A 19,330-nucleotide genomic window follows, 5' to 3' on the forward strand; every position below is an offset into this window, starting at 1 on the left:
GAAATTTGAGTGATTATATTCACCATTGAGAAATGGGTCCAAATGTAGCATATCTCAAAGAGTTGTGGATGACTTACGCCAAATCTTGGTGGATGAGTTGGGTATGTGACAAGAATAAGCCGATGAGATTTTGGTTCAGGTCCGAATCTCGATCCGACCTATCGGTGGGATACAAAATGTTTGCTGTTCAGCCTGGCGGAGGTATGCGCTCTACCGAGTACTGTTCTAGTTGTTATTGCCATCATCTATAAATCCTTTACGTCCCGCTAGCTGTGTGTATCACCTTCCACTGGCTTTTCTACTCCCAATACCCCTTTGTGGAGCACCTGTATTATGTCTTATGTCCCATCTTCATTAGGAGTCAAAAAGCTGACAAAGGTCACGAAACACCATTTTTCATAATTTTGCTCATCATCTGTGGCTTTATTGTAATCTTCCCTCTTACCCTCCATCTTCAATCTGCTCTTTCAACCACTGCTTTACAACATGTGCCTTTTTTTTTTTTTAGACCCCGTTTTTCTCCTCGTCCTTACGTTTTCCCTTTGTAGCATTCCACAATATTTAGTTTTTACTGCGTAGCCCATAGGGCAATGCCGACTGGAAAAGCGTTTGTCCATATGTATGTCCCTTCTGCCTGCATTTTGCTGGTTTACCCATTTTCTCTGCAACCTTTGGTCCATTGACACGAAATTTTCGCCATAGGAGCAGCTCCTACTGTATAATTTTTTAATGATAATTATGACGTCATAGATCACGTGGTACGGGCGCCATCTTAGAAAAACCGAAAAACTTTGCAGCACGACCTCCGAGAACATTCGATGGAAAAAATTTAAAGGTGCCTCATTGTAAAGTACACCCCATACGTGCCTTCCTTATGACGTCATAAATCGACGAGTATAACGCTTGATCTGATAAACATGAAATTTATTGAGTGTGATCTAGGGATAAATTGGTCGAGAATTTTTTTTGATGTTCGGCAGCCATATTTTTACTGCGTAGACTGTAGGGCAATTCCGTCTGGAACAGCGTTTGTCTGTCCGTCCAGTGTATGTATGTATGTCACTCACAAACGTCCACCAATCAGAGCTGAAGATCTGGTCACATGACTGAGTGGACAACAGATCCTGCACTCAGCAGATCTAAGCCTGGCTGCGCTGTTGTTAGACTATCGGTCTTGTTTCACTTTATTGTCCCCCGTCGCACCGTGGAGCGAAAGGGGGACTATGGTTTTCCCGTCAGTCCATCCGTGCGTGCGTGCGGGCGGGCGTGCATGTGTGCGTAAGCAAAGGACCGCATTCGAATTTGGTGTGTGGGTGCAACCCACGTCAAAATCCAAGACGGCCGCCGCCATGTATGTCTGATGCCATGTATGTCTGAACCTTGTGAGCTGAATATCTTGAAAAATAACCAAGTACCAACTTCTAATCTGGTGTGTGGGTGTATCTCGGCACAAGGAAGAACGCTATTGAAAATTGGGTCGCCACGTCAAAATCCAAGATGGCCGCCACCATATATATGTCTGAACCTTGTGAGATGAATATCTTTAAAAATAAGCGAAGTACCAACTTCTAATTTGGTGTGTGGGTGTACCTCGGCACAAGGAAGAACGCTGTTTAAAATTGGGTCGCCACGTCAAAATCCAGGATGGCCGCCACCATATATATGTCTGAACCTTGTGAGCGAAATATCTTGAAAAATAAGCGAAGTACCAACTTCTAATTTGGTGTGTGGGTGTATCTAGGCAAAAGGAAGAAGGCTGTTGAAAATTGGGTCGCCACGTCAAAATCCAAGATGGCCGCCGCCATGTATGTCTGAACCTTGTGAGATGAATATTTTTTTAAATAAGCGAAGTACCAACTTCTAATTTGGTGTGTGGGTGTATCTCGGCAGAAGGAAGAACGCTATTGAAAATTGGGTCGCCACGTCAAAATCCAAGATGGCCGCCGCCATATATATGTCTGAACCTTGTGAGCGAAATATCTTGAAAAATAAGCGAAGTACCAACTTCAAATCTGGTGTGTGGGTGTATCTAGGCATAAGGAAGACCGCTATTGAAAATTGGGTCGCCACGTCAAAATCCAAGATGGCCGCCGCCATGTATGTCTGAACCTTGTGAGATGAATATCTTGAAAAACAAGCGAGGTACCAACTTCTAATTTGGTGTGTGGTTGTATCTCGGCATAAGGAAGAACGCCATTGAAAATTGGGTCGCCACGTCAAAATCCAAGATGGCCGCCACCATATATATGTCTGAACCTTGTGAGCGAAATATCTTGAAAAATAAGCGAAGTACCAACTTATAATCTGGTGTGTGGGTGTATCTAGGCATAAGGAAGACCGCTATTGAAAATTGGGTCGCCACGTCAAAATCCAAGATGGCCGCCGCCATGTATGTCTGAACCTTGTGAGCGGAATATCTTGAAAAATAAGCGAAGTACGAACTTCTAATCTGGTGTGTGGGTGTACCTAGGCATAAGGAAGAACGCTATTGAAAATTGGGTCGCCACGTCAAAATCCAAGATGGCCGCCTTGCGTCTTCCGACGGGGGACCTTTTTTTCTTTCTTTTTTTGTATACGGAATCGAGGCTCGTGAAAGAGCTAACATTTAGTTCACAAACAAATCAACCAGACAAACAAAATTTTTAAAAAGAGGGAGCGGAAGACAAGATTGGGAGAGAAGGGGAAGCACACAAACACAACATTTGAGAGCAGGGAGATGTGTGGGAGGGAGAGGGCTTGGGGGGAGGAGGTGTGGGAAGGGGTGGGGGGGGGGGGGGGGGGTGGGAGAAGTATGAAACACAAGGACACCAAGGACTTCCAGGACAGAAGTTGGTATTTCAAAAAAGTGGAATTGGGGTGAAATTAGTGGGGGTAGAAAAGATCAAGGTTTTGGATGGGGGAAGATAAGAGATGGTGGTGAACAGCTGTTTTAAAGACCTGGAGGGTTGTTTGCCCAGTCTGTGATTTTGTCCAGGTCTGCAGAGAGTGAGGAGGCTGCAGGCTGCTGATCTGAGGGATGAAGAATGGAGCGACAGAGAGTAGAGTAATCAGCAAAGAGATAGAGAGGATTTTCTCGGGAGTCAGAGAGATCATTGATGAAGACCAGAAAAAGCACAGGGCCCAGAACACTGCCTTGGGGAACTCCAGCCTGAACAGGAAGTGGAGATGAGAGAAACCCATTCAGGGCCACACGTTGACTACGACTAGAGAGGAAGTCCGCCAGCCATGCGTGGAGATTTCCATGGATACCAAAAGAGGAGAGTTTGGTGAGCAGAGCGGGGTGCCAGACCGTATCGAAGGCACGTGATATGTCAAGGGAGACAGCTCTAATTTCCTGTTTGGCATTGAGGACCTCCATCCATTGTTGAGAAAGCAGAAGCAGCATGTCCAGAGTAGAGTGACCAGGTCTGAAACCAAATTGATGATCAGAGATCAAGCCATTGGAGAAGAGGAAAGATTTCATATCTGAAGCAATGATGGATTCCATGACTTTGCTGATAATTGGGAGAAGGCTGATTGGTCTGTAGGTGCTGGGATCTGTTTTTGCACCTTTTTGTGCAAAGCGGTGATGTTCGCAGATTTCCAAGCAGATGGAAGATGACCTTGAGCAAAAGAGATGGTGAAGAGAACAGAGAGAGGGAGTGAAAGAGCGGAAGAACAGGATTTTAGGACCCGTGGGCTGATGCCGTCAGGTCCAGTTGCAGAATCAGAGTCGAGGGTTGACAGAAACGTTTCCACCTTGTCAGGAGGATATGACACGGAGTCCAGGAGCAGCTGGGTATGACTGGGTACGGTGGGTACAGAGAGAGATGAGTTTGGGACACAAGATTTAGAGGCAAACACAGAGTTGAGGCATTCAGCTTTTTCACTTGCGGAGTCAGCCGTGTGGCCGTTTGAGGTGAGGGGGGGGATGGAGGGGGAACAAACACCAGAAACAGATTTGACCAGACGCCACCAGGATTTGGAAGAGGGAGACAGATGAGAGAGAGTTCGGTCCTGAGAATGGAGAGATATTGTTTCCTGGCTCTCCTGAGGGTGGACACACACTTGTTTCGGGCTTTGTGAAAGGAAATGAGATTTCCTTCTGTTGGATTTGCTTTCCAGGAGACGAAAGCAAGTTGTTTCTGGGCAATAGCCTCACCACAAGAATCCGTGTACCATGGACGGGAGGAAGGGTATGACAACTGAAGATGAGATGGGATAAATCTGTGCATGAGAGAGAGCAATTTCTTTGGAAGAATTCCCAGGATGAGTTGATGTCAGAGGCGGTAGAGATGGGAGACCAGTCCAGATGATTGATGGCTGCTTGAAGACCGTGCCAGTTGGCCTGAGTGAAATGCCAGACTCGTCGACGCTGAGGAGGCTCTCTGAGAATGGTCAGAGAGATGTCCACTTTAACAAGCACATCAGATGAGCTGATTGGAGCAGAAGAAGAGCAGCAGACGTTTTCAGGGAAGTTAGTCATAACCAAGTCCAGAAGAGAAGATGCTCCATTGACTGAGATCCGGGTCGGGAAATTGACAGATTGTGTCAGTCCCAGTGAGTCACAGAAGTCCTTTGCTGAAGAGCCATGGCTGGTGAGAGAGGTACCCACACCCAGCCAACTGGCATGGTGACAATTGAAATCACCACATATGAGGAAGAGAGAGTTGGGATGGGTAGATAGAAGTTGGTCCATATTATCAGACAGCGAGATGTAGATGGAGTCGTCACTGTTTGGTGGACGGTACAACACACATATGAACAAAAGGTGGGAACGAAGGGGACGCCGTAGCCAAAGGTATTCCTGGGGGTGAGGTGGAGAGAGGGCAGTGCAGGGCGAGTGAGGAAGAGAGTTTTTTATAAAGACAGCAACCCCACCTCCAGGACGAGGCTCAGATCTGTCATACCGGAGGAGGGAGTAACCTGGGAGAGATACCAAGGAATCAGAGACATCATGAAGGAGGAAAGTTTCTGTTAAGCAGATCACGTCTGGTTTGTCAGAAGCAACCTGTATGGAGAGATCAGTCAAGTTTGAGACAAGGCCCCGGATGTTTGAGGTCCACACTGTTAAAGAAGAGGAAGGGGGAGCATCGGATACAGAACAGTGGGGGGGGGGGGGGAGCGGTAGGGTAAGATGTGGAAGAGGAGGAAGAGGTAGGGAGAGCTGTTGAAGGTGTGTCAGAGATTTCAGAATAGCTTGGAGAAAGGGAAGAATGGGGCGGACAAAAGGTTTGATGGTGATTGGGTGAGGCGCAGTGAGGTGTTATTTGAGGAGGGGGAAGAGTGAGGCAGAAGGTTGAGGGAGATGAAGGTGAAAGTTGGAAGGGGGAAGAAGCGGGGAGGACGCTTTGAGGAGGAGGGGTGAGAGGGGAGGAGCGAGGGAGAGTCTTGGAGGGGAGGGGTGTGGGGGGAGTTTAGGAGGGAAGGGGCAAGGGGGGAGATTTGAAAGGGATGGGTGATGGGGAAGATTTGGAGGGGAGGGGCAAGGGGGAAGATTTGAAAGAGATGGGTGATGGGGATGATTTGGAGGGGAGGGGCAAGGGGGTAGATTTAGAGGGGAGGGGTGATGGGGAAGTTTTGGAGGGAAGGGGTGATGGGGAAGATTTGGAGGGGAGGGGCAAGGGGGAATATTTGAAAGGGATGGGTGATGGGGAAGATTTGGAGGGGAGGGGCAAGGGGGAATATTTGAAAGAGATGGGTGATGGGGAAGTTTTGAAGGGGAGGGGTGATGGTGACGTTTTGGAGGGAAGGGGTGATGGGGAAGTTTTGGAGGGAAGGGGGTGATGGGGAAGATTTGGAGGGGAGGGGTGAGATTGGATTTTGAAAAGTGTACGATTAATGGGAAACGAACATTTATTGCAAAATGAGTTTCTTGAGACCTTCGAGTGAAAAATACGTTTGAGGACGCTGAAGGATGGGTGGAGTGCTGGAGAGTTTAGGGAATGTATGAAAGAGGCACTGTATGAGATGGAATTTTTTTTTGGAATGAATAGATTTGGTGAGCAAGTCAAAAGCATCCTTTTATAGAAGAAGAAGAAAAAGGTGTTATTGTATATGACAGAATACAGTTCTTCAGGGGACAGTTTAAACATTTTTTAACAACGTGATCACGTGATCACGAACAACGTGGTCGAAGAACGAACGAACGAACAAATAAGAACGAACAAATGGATAAGAACAGAGAAGGAAATGTTTTTTGTTTTTTTTTGAGTTGAGATTTTAAAACAAGGAAGTATGGGGTGAAAAGACCGGGAAAAACAGAGACCGAAAGTAATTGCAGCGCGATCGAAGAACCGCTGAGACAAAAACAAAGCCTCAAGCCAAGGTCGGACACGGTAGCCTACTAAACTAGGCCTCAGAATACGCGACACGAACTAACCGACGATTCTGTACACAGGTATGAAAAACCAACACCGAGAATCCTATTAAAGACACACCAATAGGTACATACACCGAAAGAAAGATACAGTTTCGACAAAAACACAATTGTGAAAAATTACTTAACTTCGAAAGCGTGCGCGCATGGACAGCTTTGAAGAGACGTGACCTCCAATCTTGCGCATGTGCAGACCTAGGCGTAACGCTTGTAAAACAGTTAAACTATCTGCTGTTCTAAGCATGTCAGTACTATCAGTACTTGATCGATATACAACACAAACTCAGGAGTAATGTTGGAATTTATGGGCGGCGTTTATTAATTATCTAACTAATAATAATACAGCGCCGAGATGGATCCGACTCGCCAGCCAATGAGCTGACACGAGCAGATTCATTGATTTCATATTATCATGATTCTGTAATTATTATGCAGTTGTTATATAATGCTGTTGTCAACAATGGATACATACAGAGGAACAATGATTATGTAACCTATTGTGAAGTTTCATCAATATCAAAACAATCCATTGTGAAAGTAATTAATTATTGTTATTTAATATGCCGCCCACACCGGCAGCAGATGGTAGTGACCTTCAAGCGGTCCTGGTAGTTTGCCAGTTCGAGTCATTGAGTCAATTAACATGATGAATGGAAATAGCAGAGTGCTAAATATACCAGAGTCATACATAGAATCCTACGTCTACAGCATGAGCAATGATGTGAGTCCCGTCTCAAGCCACTCTTGAGAAGTGTCTCCGATTCTCAGAATCCAAAGATAGTGTCACAAAGCAATAATAACATAAACATGATAATCGACCTCAGTGATGAATGCACACACAGTTCCAGTAAAAACATCTCCTTGAAATGAATGGCATGACACTTGCAGAAGTACAGCAAGAAAGTTGAGACGGCCAAATACATTCAGTGCAGAGCATTTTATAGTGAAACATCATAAATTGACAAAGCAAAGTGCCCCACAGAGCACACAGTACCACACACATGGTGCCACTTTCTCTGTACACCTGACAGTGACATTCTGACAAATTGGTGACAATCAATTCAATGCCAAACCATAAGGCCCCGTTCACTCTTTGAATATGATACTTGGGCCCATATTGGTCAGCGCTGCACAAACACGTATGATTTTATCGCAGCTGGACAGCGTGGAGTCAGATAGGCTCTCATCTTTGAGACTTTGAACACATCTGATTGCTCGGGGACCCTGCAGAATAGCAAAGCGTTTTTTTATGAGTCCAATCACCCGTTCGATGTGTATTCTGACTGAAGAAATTTTGCGCGACATCTCTACTTTCTGGGCAGGTAGCTGCCGCTTGCCCTTTGTGAAGGCAGGAGTCAGGAGAACTGCACTGCACCGTGACGCAAAATCGTCATGCAGGGTGAAGGCACGATCGGCTAGAATCTGGTCACCAGGGAGATGGTATTTGGCATCAATAAAGCCTGACTTTCTTACAATTTCCACATGAGACGCTCGCCCTCCCCACGCAAGGGACAAGAAGTTAAGTGCCCCAAGCGGGCTGCACGAGATGAACACTTTCACTGCACAGTGACGTTTGTAACTGCTGTAGCACTGTGCAGATGCAGACGTCAGCAGTGTCTTGGGGGCATCAATGAAAATTTCAAAACAATCAATGATTGAGGTCAAACGAGGAAACTTTGATTTGAACAGAGGAGGAATGGTTTGAAAAATATGCTCACGATCTTGCCATTTGACAAAAGAAAAATCCCAACCTTTGCATGCATTAAATCAACCCATCTCCAAAAATAATCTATCATAGTTGTTTTTGGAATACCTCTGATTTAGAGTCCCTGTATAAAGAGAGTTGCGCCATGCGCTGACCCGAGATTTCTGGTCACGTGATTTCGTGGCGCCATTTTGTGTCTAACTTCACCGTGCGTGAACGTCAGCTTGGTACGGGAATGTTGTTTATTGCCAAACAAAATGACTGGTTGTTCTGCTTTTGGTTGTTCAAACCAATCTGGGAAATATAAGATGTATAGATTTCCAGGTGATAAAGTCAGAAGACAAATTTGGGAAGCGAAAGTCAGACGAAAGAGCTGGAAAGCGATCGACTCCTCGAGACTCTGCCAGGTAGGCCCACGCCGCTTGATGATCGATGTTCAAAAACAATTCTATCTGCTCGGTTTTTTTTTGGTTGTCTGTCCGTTGAAAACCCTTTTAAAGGGAAGTGATTTGTGTTTGTTTATAATCTTCAAGGAGCTGACCAACAATGCATTTCCGTGGGAAGAACCCTGCTCAATTTTTTTCGGGTAGTCCTAGCGGACCGCATATTGTCATTGATTGATGAAATGTCCCGGTACAGTGACATTGCCTGGTCTGCGATTGGGTAGTCTGCGGGCAATGTCACTGTACTTTTTCAGAGGGAATTAATTTTGATTTTATAGGGGTGGGAAACCCATGGTCCGTTTTGTTTTCAGTTGTCTGTCCGTCCATTCAAAACTTATTCCGAGGCAAGTTATTTTTTTGGTTTAAAATCTTTAGCCTAATCGGCAATCATAAAAGCAATTTTAGGGGGGGACCTGCTCAATTTTTTTGCGGGTTGTGCAGCCATCCATACGTCCAAAATTTGACGAGTTATTGTTTGCTTTGTACAGTGCTCATGCGTCTTGTGGCATATTTGCTCAAATATTTCCCACCCCGGGATTTATGGCCAAATTGTAGTGATGGAAGATTTTGCACATTGGACAATCCCTATATATTTAACCTGGTGACAGCTATCGTTCCCAAAACATACAATATCGTTGCCGGTGTGTATAAGCCTATATATAAGCCTATATGTGTATGTATAAGCCTATATGTGCCTATCACACCCTATATAAGCCCACACTCCTTTCTAAAAGTTATTAAAATTCAGAGAACGACAGCATTGGTTTGTTTTGCTTATAATGTTAGCTCTTATATGCAGTGTTGGCTTGTAATATGCATTGCCATACCACTTTTAATATCACCACACAGCTCTTTTTCACGGCAATAGCTGAGTTTTTGACAAAACAAATATCACCTGTATGTAATAATAAGACTAAATATGTGTAGCAATTTTTTTTTTAGCAGGTTTAGAATATATCACCCCATATCGCGAATGTACATGTATATTTAATCCGACACACTTAGACACAAAATGGCGTCCAAATTTGAGTTGACACAACTCTCTATGTACAGGGACTCTACTCTGATTCTCGCAAGAAGTTGAAAAGATAAATTGTGTCGCAGCTTGATAAGCGTAACAAAAAGCTGTTCACGTAAAGGCAAATTAGTTTCTCATTTTTGGCACGAATGAACACAGAAAAATCAAAAGCTGGAAGAAAACTGACCAATTCATTCCCGTCATCATATGACACGCTTCGTCCTCTCCTTCAACAGAGGTTGAAGATATTGTACTGGTGTTGATTCGGTTTTCAAGGGATGCGACCTGTCTTGAAGCATTGTCTCGTTCACTTCTAAGGTTGTCCATTTGTGTGTGGAGCCTCTCTCGTTCTGAAGGCTCATAGGGCTGCTGCATTCCAAGTGCAGATGGCTCATGGAGTGGAACTGGAGGGACATCACAATCACACAGATCTTCTGGGTCATTGACAGTGGCAGTGACAGTGACAGTGACATCCTCCACCAACTGATCAGACAACTTGAGCTTCTTTCTGGCTTTAGGCCTTGTAGTAAGGCTACCTCTTTCTGAAAACAAGAATGGAAACAGTTGTACAGACATAAACTCAGATTATCAATATCAGGCCCATGGCCAGGGGGGTGGCGATGGGGTCGGACATCACCCCCTGTGAAAATTCTGCCACCTAATGTGGTCCTTGAAGGGGTAATTTGCAACACACAGCACATGCCTTTTTTAAAATTTAGGATTTTGAAAAATCAACACTAGATTCTGGATTCTGGATCCTGGATCCTGGATTCTGGACAATTTCTCTAGGGCCCTCCTAATGTAATCTCTATGTGGCGCCACTGTCCAAAAGGGACCAGTCTGTATTTCAAAAGCACATGTCGACCTTGGCAGTGAACGCTAAAATGGCACAAACACCGGAATATTTACAAGAGCTCACAATAACAGTCATTATTATATTGTTGCGGTTTTGAGAACCCACACTTGTAAATAAATTCAACATCATTAAAGGTTAAAGGTAGCACCCCATAGTTAGACCACAAGCAAACACGTAGGTCACCATAGGACTTCAGTTATTTCATTAATCTGTGTTTAGATAAGGCCGTGTTTCCAATAGTTTGAATCTGCATTGTGTCAATCAAATAAGAAGTAGGCCCAATCCATTCATTTTGCAAGCCTCCCTCTCCAAGCAACACCATTACGTGCCCTCCAGTCTGCCCCATGGCTCTCCCAAATTGTTACGCGCCTCGGCCAGCAGCAGCTACCTTAGCGCTTGCTCAACGCCGCCATAAGCCATGAGGTGAGGCCCGAGAAAGGAGGCAGAGCGCCAGGAAGAAGGTGTGGCCACGTCATCCAGCCGTCAAAGGCGGGGCCGGTAAGCCTTAACCAGCCAACCAGGGCTGAAGTGACATCGCCGACAGGCGTGGCTTTGGGGCTCGCGGAGTGATCGCTTGGTTGAGTTATAAAAGCGAACGCAAAGCCCTTTCACAGGACTTACCGGGAGAGCGCACCTTTGACTTACTTGCTGGGAGAACGTGCGTTGCATTGACGAGACTGATGCCGTGGCGCTGATTAAAGGAGGACCTTATTAAAGGAGGGCTTGCCAGCAAGGATTTACAGCGGCAGCGTGTATTAACAGGTCGGGTTGGAAACACGCTTTACCAGAGAACTGCGTCGTACAATTGGCGTTGTGAAGGACTCGTTGGAGGCGCGCTGATTAAGAGAACATTGGAGAGGGGGGCGTTTGGCGCGAATAGTTCGCATATTACGTACGCAGGACACCAGCTTCCCCCCGTTATATAATTGTCCGGTCGCATTCCACTATACGCGGAGCTGCCTGCCGGGTTTCGCCCGCTGGACCGGAGCGTGGACTCGAGCCGACTGGAGCTTGGACGAGCCGGTGACCATCAGCCATCTACATTCCCCGTGTGAGTGTGTATGTGAGACGGGCCCGTTTGTCCTGGGTATTAAGAATAAGACTGTCTAAGGCTGCCCTGTGTTCTTCTTCTTCCTCTTCCTATCCTGTACATTCTTTTGTTTCCTCTTCTTTCTGTACATTTGTAATAAATTGTCTTGTTCTTTCTTGGTTTCCTCTTATCTGATCGCATTAGTCTTTTCTCCATTGGGTAAACGTGGCGCGATTAGGAACCGCTATAATCGGGTTTAGTCCCTGTTAATGGCCTGAATCGCGGCTCGCTTCGCTCGGCGTGTCCACTAACGCCGTGGTTCGGGCGGGAGTTATTTCCCTGCTTTACGGTCGGTGTTAATAATTAGGTATTCGGACCAAGTCGACCGATAACCCTACCTAATACCGACCGGAAGGAGCGTATAACTTCCAGGACTCGGGTCGGCCAGATAAAAGGACAAGGGGATTAACCCCCCCCCCCCCCCTTGATAAGGGGAGCGCCGACGACCGAGATCCGCAACAATATGATGGATGAAGACTCTCTATTCATTGTGTCATTCCATAAAACACGGTATTTTGCATCTACACTCATGCCTGGCCAATATTTGAATAGGTTGAAGGCCAGAGCCAATATTTGCCTGGCCAATATTTGAATATTGGCCAGAGCCTGGTATAGGACAATATTCACCCTAAATATTGGTCAGGCATGGGCGTGGCCTGTGCACGACCACATACATATAGGCCTACTATAGGGAGTAGCACAGTTTGGGTTTGTCTGCGATTATTGGAGCCATTATCATTGCCTTCATCCATCATAATAATAATGGAAATATTGTTTGGGTTTTTGGCCAATGTGCGTTATGTTGTCCCGAGGGCGGAATATTGACCTCGGCCGTCAGCCCTCGGGACAACATAACTGCGTATTGGCCTCAAACCCAAACAACATTTCCTTATTATAATCTGACTATAATCCACCGATACCCACATTGCTAAGGTCAATCACTGACATTTTAGGCCATGGGGCATAGGGCTAAAATGTGCTCAATTTGACAATTTCGTGCAACAACGCAGGGGATTACTTAAAATTGCTATAGATGGGTTGGGGATGTGCTCCTGAACAAGAAACACCATGTCCCCAGACACCAGGGGTGCTCATTAATTTTTAACGCGCACTTGATGAAAATGCAAGTAAATATATATTCATCAACTATACGTTACTGCATTTTCTTTTATTTCTGGATAGTTTGAGGAGTAAAATGAAAAAAATTGATTGTGATATTGTTTCTAGACCTCCTTTTCACTAAAATACACCAATAAACATGATATTTTTGTATCTAGATAGTCATAGCGATAAGTTGAAAATGAATCCAATCTGAAAATATGGTCCGCCGCAGCTGAAACACATGTTGTGCCGCAAATAAATCATTTTTATTTTACTTTTTTTAAATTAACTTCTCACTTCTACCTTCTATGATCAGTTCATCTTCTTTGATTTGAAGAATGGCAATGAGTGGCAGTTGACGGCTGACTCCTTTTACTTTTTATTTTGAACTGGGGTCAATGGCTTGCCAAGTTTACTCAAAAATCTTGTGTAGTTCTTGTAGCAGCCATGATGGTACTGAAGCTCCCTGGCAACCAAGTCCTCCCCTTCTATTTGATGCAGCATTTGTACATCCTCTTTTGCTTTTGCAGCCTTTAGAAGTTGACCTCCACTGATGAGTTCACATTTTACTAGCCTTACCATTGACCTCTTTCCTGAGATGTGACTGCGCTTGTATTGGTTGCTATGGCAGAAAATGCACTCTTCAGGAAACATATGTCGCCTGCTCCAATCTCTTTGGCTGCTGTTTGCATCTGAGGAACGCAACATTCTCTTTCTGCTGGGCTCTCCACTGCTTTCACTAACTACAACTGGACCATCGTCAAGTTCGTTCATGTCTGTCCCGGCATCTGCATTAAACAGAAGGAAGAAACAAATTTTGAGTGATTAGAATTTAACTTTTTTTCAACAAATATGAAACATGTATTTATTTTCTTCCTACCTACCAACCATTGAATTATTGTCTAAACATAAATATACACAATTGTTTTCATTTTTTTTCTTCCAGTTACTTGTATACCCAATTTTTTCTGACAATATATTTAAATATATATATAATACAACAATTATATTTTTGTTTCGCCTTTAGGATATCATGGGATGGAACGTGCAATTTGATGCAACAATAAAAACTTGTGCCATCTCACGTTGGTATTTGCCCCAAATAAAGCCGGCAGCATCATCCATGCATTGACAAAATAGCGGTCACACTCAAAGTAACTGTGCAAGTAAACATTTGCACCTTAAAAGTATACATGCACACTGTGCACAAAAAATTGTCGATAGCTCCGCCGTCTTCCAGGATTTTTTGAGAAACTGTTTAGAACAAAGTCCACATGTTATTTTTTAAAATTGTCGATAGCTCCGACGTCTTCAAGGATTTCTCGGGAACTGTTAAAAACAAAGTGGGGTTTTTTTTCCGCCACCAAGACGGCAAAGTGTTTTTTCATATCTAATGTATTTCATTGATATTCAGTTGTTGTTTTTCTACTCAGATCAGTGAGTAAATTTTCTTTTTTGCCTCAATAGTAGGTGACGTTTTTTTTCTTCAAAAAACTTCCATGTCCCCCCCCCCCCCAATAATCTATTGGTGCATCCCTTGTTATACATTTGTACACGCTTTGCTAGTAAAAATATTAATGACCATGACCACCGCGCAAAAAAACAACAAAACAAAAATACAAAATAAAAATAAACTCAACATGTGTTTATTGTTTATAATTATAGAGTTTAAAATTTTGCAAACATCTGTCTTTTTTAGTAACAAATATCAAATCATGGTTTTTTTAACAACTTCTCCGACAAGGTAAACATACTTTTTATTACCATCATTTACAGGACAGTAAGAAGTACCTACCGTACAATTTAGTAAAAATGTGTAGTCTACATGTACAAAATTATTTCTTAATTCTTTGTGGATCCTAAAAACTGTAATGAGGTGTGACATGAGCCTGATGACATAAACCACAATATCCCCACATATCATGATACTATTACTAAAGTAAAAGAGCATGCTTGCAATAGTACGATTTGTATTATAAATTGTAGTCTTGAAATAGATAAACAAAATCATAAAATGTACATTTCATCATGCATGACTTGCTGAGTCTGCTGTACATTTGTCAATTGAATTTGAAGATACTACTCTTCTAAGGCCAACTCCAAATCTTCCGGAACTTGTTACTAACTTGCTTGAATCAAGCATGATGATTTATTTGATCATGATATATGCCAATGTAATGTGAATTCTATCATCACGATCAGATTCTATCATCATGATCATGTCTATGTTTGCAGAACAATTGAAACTTTTGGCTAAACTTAAAGCTTACTAAAAAAATTACTACATAATCATATTAACTTACCATGAGATGTAGATGTTTCGGTCTTTTTCTCCTTCAGCCTGTTCACTTTACTGATGTCACAAAAGCGACGTGAACAATCATAATGGTAGCCAATGTTGGGATTTTCTGGTTTGGCTTCAATGCAGGATTGTGTATCGGCAAAACAAGCCCCAGCTTTACCGCACAGTCGGCCAGTAAATCGCGTTCTTTACAGTCATAGAGCAACCATTTACTCGCAAATTCAACAAAGCGGGCCCAGTTTTTATCATTGAATTGAATGAAATTGCTTTTAGTTTTATGGACAACATGCATCACGCAAAATTTGGACGAAAATTGAACAGGTTTTCCTGTCACTGCCGAAGCAATGGGCGTCGCCATCTTGGTTTGTCAGCTACCGAACGGAGCTTAGTATGAGCTGCGTGATTGGCCAATTACGGCACCTGACGTATCTGGAGCGCTCATTCGCTGAATTTATCACGTGAACAACCTTGTCCGCGAATTTTAAACCTGATTTTTTAATCGAAATTCTTTCTTTATTTGTATTTTAATGTGCAGGTATATTTATTGGGGACATTATTATATCGAATGGAACGAATATTTTGCTGATTTTCATGAATAAATCAAGTAATCCCCATTCCTGTTGCACGAAAAAGTGGATTTTAATGGTATGCCCCATGGCCTATTTGTTTAGTGACATTCAAAGCACTACTAATATACCTACATGTCAACAAACCCAATAATTGTATTCCAGAGTGTGCCTCTAAGTGCCAGGAAATGGCATTTAAGAGTTATTTTTTCAGGTCACTTTAATTTACCATAATTATTGTAGCTAATCTGAGCCACTGTCTAATCTGAGCCATAGTGCCGTGTCTGCATTCCTTAAAATTGTGACAAAGAACACTCATCACAAGCACTTGACCGCCTGGATGCTCTCTCGTAGCGTTGCATCTTCTCGGCAGATTGGTCAGCACGTCCACTTGTGTCAGCTGGGTGCAGAAACAGTGACGGGACAAAGTCGGGATGGGTTGGATTGTTCACCTTTTCCCCTGTAGAAAGGACAATCAGTGTAAGTCCATGCACATGCAATCCATATGTTTACGATATTTTTGAAACATAATCATTAGGCAAACACTGACCACTCCTATTGGGCTAGCCTAGAGTCCCTGTATAAAGAGAGTTGCGCCATGCGCTGACCCGAGATTTCTGGTCACGTGATTTCGTGGCGCCATTTTGTGTCTAACTTCATCGTGCGTGAACGTCAGCTTGGTACGGGAATGTTGTTTATTGCCAAACAAAATGACTGGTTGTTCTGCTTTTGGTTGTTCAAACCAATCTGGGAAATATAAGATGTATAGATTTCCAAGTGATAAAGTCAGTAGACAAATTTGGGAAGCGAAAGTCAGACGAAAGAGCTGGAAAGCGATCGACTCCTCGAGACTCTGCCAGGTAGGCCCACGCCGCTTGATGATCGATGTTCAAAAGCAATTCTATCTGCTCATCGCCTCATCGTGCCTCATCGTGCCTCATCTCATTGTGCCTCGTGCCTCATCGTGTTCCTGGTGAAATTAAACAAGTTATGGTGAATACGACGTCTTATCTGTGCTTTTCCATATCTGTTCGACTAGACGAACCGTGCACACTGCAGGTATTTTTAAAAGTTTTTTCTCTGTTTAATTACGGCTTGGCGCAGTCGAAAATTAAGTGTTAATTAAGTCGCCAGCTATGAAACATATTAATCGATCAGGCAATATCCATCAGAGTTCTGGGCAAGGGTGTAGTAATAAATGAACGTTTCAATCTTACTAGATGCCGATGACGTTTTCCTTATGTCAGACAGAAGCTGACTTGCAGCTTGTTAAATCATTACAATGGAAATTGAATATAAATGTCGATAAAACTAAAGTTGTACACTATAGAAATATGGCAATACCACGTACAGAATTTGTTTTAAGTGTGTTAGACTATATGTCAGCTGGAAGTCCTACACCGGAATTGCTCTCGGCACCCTTTAAAAAATATTGGATATGCCCACACTCCTTTCTAAAAGTTATTAAAATTCAGAGAACGACAGCATTGGTTTGTCTTACTTATAATGTTAGCTCTTATATGCAGTGTTGGCTTGTAATATGCATTGCCATACCACTTTTAATATCACCACACAGCTCTTTTTCACGGCAATAGCTGAGTTTTTGACAAAACAAATATCACCTGTATGTAATAATAAGACTAAATATGTGTAGTAAATTTTTTTTTAGCAGGTTTAGAATATATCACCCCATATCGCGAATGTACATGTTTATCTAATCCGACACACTTAGACACAAAATGGCGTCCAAATTGGAGTTGACACAACTCTCTATATACAGGGACTCTAGGCTAGCCTTCAGCCTGAACCCGAACACCCCCCCTTCCCGGTGATTTTCAACGTGGCACCGTCAAAGGATGCCACCTTTCCAACAAGTCAGTTCGTCAAATTTCTGCCCAGCCGGAGCTGCCCACGGAGTTATAAATAGAATCTGGAGAGCCAATGAAGACTCTCTTTTGAAACAGCCGGAAGTAATGAGACGGCCATCTTGGAGGGCCGATTGTCAGCTGCTTAGAACTTTTTGACACAGACAGCTCTGCATAAGCCTCACGCTGAAAATATGCCTCAATGTGCTCCATTGTGGTTGCTCAAATGCCACAGGGAAGAGCTGCAATGTATCATTTCATGGGGAAGTGGAATAATGTTGTGCACAACAGATTATTGTACAACAGAAACATTAGAAAGATTAGCATGTGTGTTCGTCTTTTTGTCACTGGGGAAGTTAGTGATTGTTTTGCAACGAACTTTTCCTGCCGTGTCCTCCGTCTGACACGTATTTTATGATTATTTATGTAGTATAATTGATAAATTAGATTACTAAAACAGTGTCTTATTTATGACAAGTCGTCAGGGGAAAAGGTTGGGGATACTCTTAACTAAGTTAGGTGAGGAGGTTGGGCAATAAAGTTTTGCTGATGGGTGGGGGAGAAAATGTTTGTCCTTGGTACATGGGGGGAGGGGGGGGGGGGGTCACAAAACTTTTCCGCTGACCGACTTCCAATTCACCGCCCCACCCACGACATAATTCATGAACACTCCCTTCTCGTTTTAGCAGCACTGAAATGTTGCTGTTACGTACATTGGAGAGCGTTATCTATATTATAATAGCCGTAGATGATTCTGTCTGTCTGTCTGTTGGGTGTCTGTCCGGGGTGTGGCTTACTCGGTTTGCAGAGTAGCTCCACCCATAGCTCCACCCATTCTGGGAGTGGCTTCATATAATTATAAACAAATATCCACCATTTTATTAACTCGCATAGCTTTGAGGCCTGTTTTGTAGGCCCGTGGTGTCTTGCTCTCTCTCCCAGTTTTATTTCAAATCAAATTCGATATATCATTTCATTTTTCACAGTCGCTAACATAGTTTTAGACTCGGTTGAAAAAAAACGGGAAGAAAATCCAATGAAAGTTGCCCTTTATAGAACGAAATGAATTCTCAAACGCCTGTAACTTCAAGGCCATTGAGTCTCTCTCACGCCTTTATCTCCAATCTAACTCATCATATGATTTCATTTTTATCGATGGTTTCAGACTCGGTGTCAGCAATAATTGAGAACATTCCACACACGCGGGAAAATGCAGAGATATATTTTTAAAAATCGTGTCATGGTGTATCATACACCGCCCAACATGACACCGACGGCAACGTGTCGATATATATTAAAAACTAGCGGGGTCACCCGTGGGAATCCCACGGGCATGGATGTGTGTGACATTTCGACATATTGAGTTATATGCTGCACATTCATTTTTACAAAATGGTTACTGGCAAGTCATCAGATCCAGAAATGGTGTGATGAACACAATTTATTTATTTCACATAATATGTGACCCCTCACTCCTCTCCACCTGACACTCTCCTGTCTCCACCTGACACTCTCCTGTCTCCACCTGACACTCTCCTCTCTCCACCTAGCACTCCTCTCCTCTCCAAACCCTCACATCCCTCTCCTTTCCAATCCCTCACCTCTCCAATCCCTCACACTCCTCTCCTCTCCAATCCTTCACACGCCTCTCCAATCGCGCCTCACACTCCTCTCCAATCGCGCCTCACACTCCTCTCCAATCGTGCCTCACACTCCTCTCCAATCGTGCCTCACACTCCTCTCCAATCGTGCCTCACACTCCCCTCCAATCACTCCTCTCCAATCGTGCCTCACACTCCTCTCCAATCACGCCTCACACTCCTCTCCAATCGTGCCTCACACTCCTCTCCAATCACGCCTCACACTCCTCTCCAATCGTGCCTCACACTCCTCTCCAATCGCGCCTCACACTCCTCTCCAATCGCGCCTCACTCGCCTCTCCAATCGGCTTTCCCCGTCTCGTTTCTCTCCTTTTTCTCCCGTCTCGTTCTTTTTCTTGCTCCAAATCGGCCCGTCGGAATCGGAA

This window comes from Myxine glutinosa, chromosome 3, assembly GCF_964187855.1.
Source record: "Myxine glutinosa chromosome 3, kmMyxGlut1.1, whole genome shotgun sequence".
NCBI classification, from domain to species: Eukaryota; Metazoa; Chordata; class Myxini; order Myxiniformes; family Myxinidae; genus Myxine; species Myxine glutinosa.